Source organism: Sinohyriopsis cumingii, chromosome 15 (assembly GCF_028554795.1).
Source record: "Sinohyriopsis cumingii isolate HCF-2022 chromosome 15, ASM2855479v2, whole genome shotgun sequence".
In the NCBI taxonomy this organism is placed as follows: Eukaryota; Metazoa; Mollusca; class Bivalvia; order Unionida; family Unionidae; genus Sinohyriopsis; species Sinohyriopsis cumingii.
This window is the reverse complement of record NC_142975.1, coordinates 34,731,907-34,743,131: the sequence shown is the minus strand read 5'-3', so window position 1 is coordinate 34,743,131 and position 11,225 is coordinate 34,731,907.

Below are 11,225 nucleotides of genomic sequence, written 5' to 3'. Positions count from 1 at the left end.
GCACTAGTTTCTCTGAAGCGATACATCTGCGATCAGAACCACGACCTTCTTACCACTGCCTGTCACAGCACAAGTTGATGCCAACAAAAAAATATCAGTATAACTACTTTTTTAAAAAATACAATAACCATTTGATACTAACCACCAGTAAATTAAAGGACAATTCCTCTCTTTAGACAATAATCGTATGACGGGGGTATATAGTGTAACAATCGACCAAAGTCTGTTCATTACTGCAAGTTGCCTTATAACATCCTTGCCTAGAACCACCATTTCCCGGTGAAAGAAAATTACACAAAAATAGAGTTCCGATACTCATAAATCTTTCAGAACAAATGACAAAATGAATAATATCTTTATTGCCGCATACATATTCACGTCCTTTTCCCAACCATGTGCCGATAACATTTCGAATACGGTCTTTTACTTCGTCGATGACAACGTCCCCGCTGGGAACCAAACCAACTTCATATATGAAATAACATGCTCTAGGTAACATCTTTGATAGAATATTTGAAATTCTGTGTCCAAAATAAATATTTTTAAAAATTCATACTGTTCGTGATTTTTATGTTGTTTAAATTACGTCAAAGATTCATGCACCTGAGTTATGAAGTACCTTAAGTGGTATAGTGGGACTATATACGGACAATGGGAAAATACGCCCCCCCCCCCCCCGGCCAGGACGGTATAAGGACAAGACTTTTCAGATCACCCTATGACGATATACGGACAATGAGAATTTAACATAGAGAAAATTGTGTCTGTATGCTTCTTTTTTTTTTTTGGAGGGTGCTCTCCCTGGTTGATATTCTCAGACCATTTAGGGAGGCCCTCCTGCCCTACTTGTTGTTGTATGTGCTATATTTTTCTCTTTATTGATATTTTTCCACTTTTATATGAGTTTCACGCTTCAATATTTGTATACATTTATATTTAGTATTGATTTATTTTATATTTTTTTAATTATATTTTTTTGGTGGTACCTATTGTATTTTTGTTGTTGTTTTTGTTTTTGAATAAGATGAAAATTCTATTCAAAGTATTCGTCGTCCAGGAGGTAGGTTTCGTTCATTTTTGCTTCTTCTTCTCTCTTTTGTCGATAATGCTCTCCTTCTACGTCTGTCTCTGTTTAATTCTTCTTCTAGCGGTGTTGTTGGCTTTGTATCTTCTGATGCTTCCGTTCTGGTTTCCTGGTTATCCGAATTTTCTTCCGGACAATCATCATAATCTTCCAGATAAATTTCAATCTCATCTGGTTTTGTTTCCTTTTTGTATCTTTCCCTAAAATTTTCGTTGATGTTAGCTTCCAGATATTTTTCTATCTCATTTTGCATTGTTTCCGTTGTTTTTGTCTTTTTGCTACTCTGCTCTGGTTTTGTTTCCAATTTTCCTTGTTGTATGTTTCTCTTCTTCATAATTGGCGCTGTATGTTTCTTTTGTTTCTCATGAAGTATTTCTATTGGTTTTCCTGCTACCTGTTGTTGTGCCTTCTGTTGTTGTTGCTGGGTTTGTTTTTGTACTAACTGGTGTTGTTGTTTCTCCTGTTGTTTTAAGCTCTTAGTTTCTTGCTTTTCTTGTTGTTTTAAACGATGTGTCTCTTGTTTTTGTTGCTGTAGTTGTAATTTCTTTTGTCCATTTTGTTGTCTTTGTTGTTGCCCTTGTTCTACGTTTTGTTTTTCTACATGGTGTTGACGTTCATGATATCTTTGTTGGTGTTGTTGTTGTGTTTTTCCTTGTTGTTTTTGAATTGTTATTGTTGTTGGAGTACTTTTTGTCCTTGGTGTTGATGTTCCTGATCCTGTTGGTGTTTTTGTTGTGTTTCCCCTTCTTGTTGTTGTTGTTTTTGTTCTTGTTGCCTTATAGTCGGGGAGATTTCCATCGTAGTTGTGTATACTTGTTTTGTTTGTGTTCGTTAACTGGTTTTCTCCCGGGGTTTGGGGCATTTATGTGGGGTGGGCCCTGTCTTCCCACATATGTTGCACTTCCAGTGGTATATACATCCATTATAATAATAATAATAATAATAATAATAATAATAATTATTATTATTATTATTATTATTATTATTATGAGGACTTGGTATAGCACCTAATCTTTAGAAGCTCTAAGCGCTTTACAACATTAGACAACACCTATAAGATAAAAAAAACAACATATAATAATATAATTACAAAAACAAGCACCATGAAATTAAAAACATTAAAAAAAGCATGCTGAGAATATTTAAGATATGAAACATTATTAGGTCTTTAAGTTTGTTCTTGCAGTCGAAATAAGTGAGTTTTGAGAGCAGTCTTGAATGTGATCACTGTGTCTTTGTGTCTAAGTTCAGTGGGCAATTCATTCCACGTTGCTGGGCCCTGGTATGCAAAAGAACGATGTTCATATGACTTTGTTTTCATAGTGGGAATAATGAGTATACGATTGTCAGAAGAGGAGCGTAAGTATCTTGCTGGTATGTACACGCGGGTGAGGTCGGATAGGTATGTTGGAATAGAGTCCGACAGTGAAAAGTAGCACAGAGAACAAATTTTGTGTTTGATTCTGGATCGAATGGATGGCCAGTGTAGGGTACAGAGCAGTGGGGAGGTGTGCTCTCATCGTGGTACTCTTAGTATGATCCGAGCAGCCGTGTTTTGAACTTTTTGAAGTTTCTGGAGCAGATATTGAGATGAACCAGACAGAATTGAGTTACAATAGTCCAGTCTTGAAAGTACTAATGAACACACAAGTGTTTTAGTGGCATCAACTGAAAGATATTTGCGAATGGAGCTGATGCGTCTCAGCTCAAGATATGCAGCTTTGCATATGTTCATGACATGTTGGTGTTTTTAGCCATATTTCTGTCAGGAAAAAGACGTCAATATTCTGGTCGTTGATAAAATTAACTTTTTCTGTGCTCTTTTCCGCTGGTCCTACTGACTGGGCATTGAATAATGCAATAAGCAGATGTATCTCTTGGATAGCTGACAGAAAGGTTGACAAATTAATAGGGATTTGAATTAGGTTATCTAAATTAACGGTCGAATTTTTTTTATACCAAGCTTTTGTCAGAAAACCATGTAAGTAGAAGACTCATTTGATCTCTCTTAGTTTTGTTTCTTCAATTTCCAGTATTCTGATTCCGTTATATATGGAGAATCCTGGAATCGTTGCCAGTCTATATTTTTCTATCCTTATACCGATTTTTCTTCTTCTCGAAACAGACGACAGTTTCTTCCAGTGGTATTTCCATGGGGGATATACGATAAATGGAGTTCTGTCTATTTCTTGATCTTTTTTAGAATTGGTGCTGGGTCTTTAACTATTACAGTCTCTCCCGAAATACTTTTTTCTCCAGACTGTAATACCGGCAATTTCCCTCTTGGTCGTATTATGTATCCCTCGTATCCTTTCCTGTTTTCTGAGTAAATTTGTTCTAAAATGTCCGGATTCCTAATTTTTAGGGCTATCATTACTGTGGACGTGGTAGTACTCTCTCTCTCTCTCTCTCTCTGTCTCATTATCTAATTCCTGGGTACCTTCCTGATAGTTGCATTCAAGATATGGCCCTTCTTTAGTCTCAATTCTTATGTTTTTAAAAAAGATTTCTAGTTTCCTTATTGCGTTGTGAGCCTCCACCATGTTTTCTCGTTTTCCTTACGAGCTGGCTTTAGTAAAACTCCGAGTTTAGCTTACGAGCTGGTTTGTGTAAAATCTATGAAGGTCCATGTTAATAAACGTCTTCATTCATTTACGTCTTTATCAATCTACGACAGCAAGTCTCCTTGCATTCCTTCTTCGTTTTCACTGTATAATTCGAGTGGTAATATGTGTCGTTCCTCTCAATACCTGTTAAAGAAGGAATTAGGTAGGCTGTGCTCAATTCAAGGTCCACATTATATGAGCTTTGGACTTTTAGAACTATCCATACAAATACTTCACTCTTGTCGCTTCGCCGCCATTGTTTTTGTGTCTGTATACGGACAAGGAAAAGTGGTTTTGTTGTAAAGGGACAGTAGGAATGGAACAGGTATGGTGACATCACGGTACTGAAGATTGGTAACAATGTTGCAACAATGATGAAAGTGGCTGACCTCAGTCGGAACCAAAGAGCGGGAAAAAAACGCTTGGCGGGACATAGACAAATATAACACATACAACATACAAACATAGATTGATGAACATCAATCTATGACATAAACAATAACACAACCGACAAAAAACAATTTTAGGCAAGAAAGCAAATCTTTTCGAGGCATATGAGTGGCCCTGAAAAAGGTCTTTGGTTTTCTTGTTCTAATCTCTTCTTTTCCTCCACCAAATCCTTATTTTTTGTCCTAAATTCTTCTTTTTAACAAAATTTATTCAGCTGTCAGAAACTGGAGTGATATTTCTTGTTTCTTCAAGGAACTATAGACTTCAACACTACAGATTGCAGCATAAGTCATTGTCTTCCATCTTGGAGTCTTCGTCGGGATTCGAACTTGAAATCAATAGAACATTTTGTTATTAGGACTTCAAAAATGTTATTCGTGGATTATTTTTGGATATGATTCTATAAAATCGTAAGTTCGTATTTTTTTCTCTTCATTTTTACAGAATTTTTTCAGGGAAATAAATTATTCTATTTTTTTAAACTTATTGTTTTCACTCTTTCTTGTGTTACTGTTTATTCCAGCCTAAACAAGTGACATAAGAAATTGGGGCGTTCGCCCTAAGGATAATTTTAAATTTCGGATAGAATATTTCAAAAAACTTTGTATTTTGAAATTTGAATTTCCCATGCTTTTGAAACTTTTATTGAAATCGGCAAGTTTTATCTAAAATGTGGAAACCTTTTCTTTCAAATCCTACACAGGAACAATTAGATCTTTTTAAGAAAAAAGATGATTTGATTCAACTTGCCAGGAAAAAAACGATCTTTTTGAAGTAAAGGCTTCCTTAACGAAACAGGAAATAAGAAATATTTTGGTTCAGTATTTGGTAGAAAAGAATGTTTAGGATAAAAGTGCCATGATTTCAATGAGAAAGTCTATATCAGACTCTGGCACAAAAATGAAGGAATTATAATTAAAATACAAGATGGAGTTGAGGAAGCTGGAGTTTCAGAAAGAATAAAGAGAAAAGCAAATGCAATTACAGTTGGAGAAAGAGAAAGAACAAATGAAATTGGAGAAAGAAAAAGAACAAATGTTATTATAAAAAGAACAAATAAGTTGCAATCTGGGAAAGAGAAGAGAGAGAGACAGGAAAAAGACAGGAAAAAGAGAAAGCAAAACAGATGCAAATGCAGTTAGATAAGAAAGAAAGACAAATTCAGTTACAAAAAAAAAACACAAATGCAAATGGAAGAAAGAGAGAAAGAGAAAGAATACCAATGTAAAATGAAGGAAATAGAACAAATACAAATACAGTTACAGAAAGAGCAAATGCATTTACAGTTGGAGAAAGAGAAGCAGGAGAGGAAATATCAATGTAGAATGAAAGAAATGGAACTGGAAAGTGAACAGCATATTCATACTTCAAATCCAAATTTAAGTTTTGATCCTGCAAAGAATATTAGATTAGTGCCTCCTTTCAGAGAAAGAGAAGTAGACAACTATTTTACTCGTTTTGAAAAAGTTGCTGAAACTGTGAAATGGCCAAGGGAGCATTGGACTCAGTTATTACAATGTGTACTCACAGGCAAGGCTAGTGATATTTACAATTCACTGTCAGTTCACCAAAGTGGTAACTATGATGTGGTTAAAGAATGCATCCTAAGCGGTTATGAGTTAGTTGCTGAAGCTTATGGGCAAAAATTCATAATCTATAGAAAAGAAGCTGGACAAACTCGTGTCGAATTGGTTAGAGAAAAAGAGCAGTTATTTGATAGATAGTGCTTAGCCAAGAAAGTTGAACGAGATTATGAAAGTCTCAAACAACTTGTATTACTTGAAGATTTCAAAAACTGTGTCCATAGTGACATTATGTCTTATTTTGACGAGCATCAGATTGAAACCTTGGAAAATGCTGCTCGAGCTGCTGATGAGTATTCTTTAACTCATAAAGTTCCTTTTGTAAATAAGACTTCTACTCAAAAAGCCTTCTGGCAGAAAAGTATTGAAGACTAGTACAAGCCCATCTAAAACTCAAACTGGCACAACTTCTACAAATCAAACTTCAGAGAAGCTTGATTCAAGATCCTTGTCTCTTCCTACGTGTACCTATTGCAAGAAGAAAGGACACGTTATTTATGATTGCTACAAACTGAAACTAGGCATCAGAATCAAGACAGACCTATTCCAAAGGCTCTTATTTGTAAGAGGTCAAGGTCACGGTCATGTATTGAAAGAAATACATTTGTTTGGTCTAATAAACCCCAGTCTGATTTTATTATGGAGTATTATGAACCCTTCATATTGAACTGTTCTATATCACTCTTGGGTGATTTGGACGATCCTATCCCTATTAAAATTTTAAGGGACACACGAGCTTCTCAGTGAACCGCTCCGGTGGCCTAGTGGTTAGAGCGTCCGCCTCGGATGCGGGAGGTCGTGGGTTCTATCCCCGGCCGAGTCATACCAAAGACTTACAAAAATGGTACTAACAGTTGCCTCGCTTGGCGTTCAGCATTAAGAGGTTAGTGTTAGGACTGGTCGGCCTGGTGTCAGGATAATGTGACTGGGTGGGACATCATGTTACATGTCTGCGGCATGATGCCCCAGTGCTAGACATCACTATAAACTGCCACATTGCAGACATCGTAGCGATATGACTGAAAAATTGTTAAAGCTACGTTAAAAATTAAAATCACATCACACACAGCTTCTCAGTGTCTTTTTTTGTTAGGTACTTTGCATTTTTCTGAGGAGTATTCTTCCAATGAGAGGGTTCTACTTCAGGGAGTAGAGTGCGGCTTTGTTAATGTTCCTCTCTGTTGTGTACATTTGTCATCAGACTTAGTCTCAGGACCCGTGACAGTCGGAACAGTCTCTGTTTTACCCGTTAAGGGCATCCATTTATTACTAGGCAACCACCTAGCTGGAGACAAGGTTGTGGTTAATCCACTTGTAACTGACAAGCCTTGCGTGGATCAGAAAGTCGATCCACCTGAAAAAGAATGCCCTGTTTTATCTCCAGCTTGTGCAGTTACCGGAGCTATCGCAAGGAAAGCTCTTGAGGATGATGTTGATAAGGAAAGTATTCCTTTGGCTGACACATGTTTTGGTCAGGCTTTTCATGAGGTCAATTTCACTCCTTTCTGATCAATCAGAAAGTATTGATCACAGTGGTCCTCTTTTAACGACTCATTCTCTTTATTCTAACAAGTTTGATAAACGACAATCACTTGTCGTCGAACAGGAAAAAGATCCTGAGATCTCCTGTTTGTTTCAGAAGGCCATTAGTGAAACTGATGCTAATGAAGTCCCTGTCTGTTATTTCATTAAAAATGGAATTCGTATTAGAAAATGGAGACCCCCTGAGGTACCTGCTGATGACGAATGGTCAGTGAACTATCAAATTGTAGTTCCAAAACCTTACAGATAGGAAATACTTAGTCTAGCCCATGAAATGCAATTGACTGGTCATTTAATGATTAATACTCCGTTTGCCCTTCTCAAGTCCGTACAGTCTGATCAATTCTCAAATTTCATGTCTGGAATTTTCCAGCAAGTTATGTACGAATTAGGCATTCAACAACTCAAATCTTCTGCCTAGCACCCTGAGAGCCAAGTGCATTAGAAAGATTCCATCAGACTTTGACAAATATGATTCGATCATATTGTTTTGATACGGGTAAAGATTGGGATGAAGACATTCATTTACTATTGTTTGCTGTCAGGGAATCAGTTGAAGAATCTTTAGGTTTTAGTACATTTGAACTCGATTTTGGACACGTGAACCATTGAAGTTATTGAAAGAGAAACTTCTTTCTAATAGTCTGAAATTAATCTTCTTGATTATGTTTCTAATTTTAAATATAAGTTATCAGAGGCTTGTGAGCTCGCACGAGCAAATCTGCACTCTACTCAATCCAAAATGAAGTCAAGATATGATAAAAACTCGATAGGAAAGGAGCTTTCAGCCTGTTGATAGGGTCCTTCCAGTATTCATTTCACTCTAAAGCCGACCAGAACGATGGAAGAGCCCACGCAGATCGAGCTTCTGATCAGAGCCTTGCGAGGTGTCATACGAAAGTTTTCCTCAGACAAGCCGACGGACTACTCCCTCTCTTTTCGAAATAAAAGCCAAGATACTTTCTATATCTGTAAAAAGAAAGGGCACTGGGCTACAGAGTGTCCAGACTTCAAACAAATATGACAGGTGTCATAAGAGGAAAATGTCAAGATACCTGTTATCATTGTCAAGAGAAAAGACACTGGTCTTCAGAATGCTATATAATAAAAATAAAAATAAAAAACAGGTGCAAGAGGAAGAGAGGGGTTTAGAACAGGAAGAAGAAGAGGTACCTTCCCCAAGGAAGAATCCAGACTAGTCCAAAAAAGAGAATAAAACAGAAGAAAAGAAGACGATGAGAAAGTGAGGAAGAAGAGGAGGAAAAACTTGTGAAAGTTAAGAATTAAAATAAACCAGAGTGAAAAAGACATAGATGAAGTCTATTAACTTTTTAAAGTGTTGTATTGTGTTGTGAATTGAACGGTAAAATTTGTACCAGAGATAGTACCGGACAGAAAACGTAAGTGTCTCGGTTTTGATTTTTTAGAATATCGATCTACACTCAGGCTCTCACTCACACACGTACATCATGGGTAAAAGAGGGATTTTGAGTTTAATTGATTTTGGAAAAATGAATGCTATCTCTTTTTGAAAGAGGCGAGTGGCCCTGAAAAGGACCGTTTGGTATTCGTTTTTAAAAGACAATCTCAGGAACGGGACGTAATCCGCTTTAACTGCTTTTAATCTTTGCCACGGCCAAGGTCTACTTCTAGACTGGCTCCTGCCAATGATGATTTGATAGAAATCACTAGGGGTGCTAGAACAGGCGTAGTAAGACGGTTGGGTTGTTTGGCTCGGGAAGGTCTTTTTCTCTTGGGTCATATTAAAGAAGTCTGATGCATTTGTTTCAGACTCCTTAACTCTGCCAAAATGTCTAAGAGCTACGTTACCGTTTGACTTTCACTGTCCTCCTTCTCTTAGGCATTGTTTCCTCTCTGCCGCTGCTTCTTCTTATTCCTGTCGTTTCCTTCTTCTTGCCTCTTCTTCTTGATGTTGCTGTTGAAGGAGAAAAGCTTGTTCTGCTTCTTTCTGCTGTTGTAAAAATTTATCCAATTTTTCTTTCTGGCGAAGAGAGAAAAGCCACTAAATCCCAATTAAAATCGATCTTCTCTGGACGTAGGATTGTGTTGACTTTGGTAGCCACTGCTATACCATCGCTTCTCGTCTCCACGGCCGATGCAACCCAAATCATTGTCTTTTTTATTCCTTAGTTTCCGTCATGTTTGAAAACTCTGTCGCATTGATTCACGGAGCACAGACGCTAGCGCACCTATATAGGGAATGTGGATTAGAAGATAGACTCCACGTTGTAACTGATTTTGTAACGCGTGCTAGGATTGGTGAATAAACTCAATCCGATTCGATCCGCTCTTCCATTATAAATAACTGCGGTTCATTTCATTCCCTTCACCTGTTCTCGTCACAAGATGTCGACAACGTAGAATCATCTACTCTCGTATCGCCAATGCTGTTCCGTACGGACTTACCCATGTATGTCAGATCATTATCGACAATTATCCGGATCACCGATACGAGCGTTTATATGTAGAGACAAGGCTGTCTGAAGAGAATCTTCATTTACGGCCCAGAAGTCAGAAGAATTTTGATGAAGAGAAGAAGACATATGCGTTGCCCTCTTCGATAACGGAACGATGTTAACAAAAAAAAAAAAAAAAAGGCTCTTTTCAGTGCCACTCATATGCCTCGAAAAGATTTCATATAAATGCCAACCTATCCTTAAGTCTTATGAAGGCTTTATATGGAGATTAAGAAAAAAAATAAAATATATATTGTTATGTATATTTGATTTAATTATATCTGATTTAAAATATATTTATTTCAATTTAATTGTTTGTTTGCTAGTTTTAATTTTTTTAAAAATATTTTTCATTACATTCTATTGTAATGTAAATTTATTCACTAGAGATGATACTTTTTCCAGAAAATAGTTTGACCTTGACTGTTCGTTTTAGTGTCGACCTAGCTCCTGACCTTGATTCAAAATTAGTACCAACCACTTAAAAATGATTGGTTGTTTTCGTGGTCATGATGGGACTACTGATTTAAGATGTAAACAATTTTTATTATTTTTTATTTCTTAGAGTAAAATGATTGGTTTTCGTCAGGGTCACAGTTGGTGTACATAATCTTTAATAAGTAAATAATTTCGACGAGGTTCTGGAACATGATCACGTGACCCCCTTTTTGCGTTTTGTAATACGACATAACCTTTGTTTTGGAGAGATATTCTCAGTAGTTGGATTCTTACACTGGAAGTTGTATGTTGTGCTGTTTGGAGTTATTTAAAATTACTTGCATTCAAAAGGATTAAACAAAATTTCCTGGAAAATACATGTGCTCATAAAAATTTTATTCGTGGATTATTCTTGGACTATTTTTAGATTTGATTCTTAAAACCGTAAGTTCATACATTTTTTTTTATTTTACAGAATTTTCCAGGGAAATAAATTATTATATTTTTCAAAGCTTGTTGTTTTCACTCTTTCTTGTGTTACTGTTTATTCGAGCCTAAACATGTAACAACATGAAGACAGCAGGAAGTAAACAATTACTGCCGTATAGGGTTTTGTTGTTGCTATTGTTGTTGTTGTTAGTGGTGGTGATGATGATGATGACATTCTGCTATGTTGTGAAAAGCAAGAAGAAGAAATACATTGTAAATGTAAAAGTAATGCGAAATGAAAACAAATCTACAACGTTATGAATTAAATTATATATTCACTTCCCATTCAGGTAATCAGTAGGAGACTTTCTGTCAGTTTTACCTAGATTTTGAACTAATTGCAGTTGATCATATGTAAGTTCATCAGAAAATTTTCGATTTCATTAAGGCAAATCAGAAAAAAGTAAAGGGTATTTTCTTAAATGTTAAATATGATATCTTTATGATCAAATGGTCTACATCAGTAACAAGCACCCAACAGTTTTGCTTTATCAATAATTGGGCAATGATACTATTTTTAATTTTAATCAGCAGTGTGGTAATGAATAATAATAAT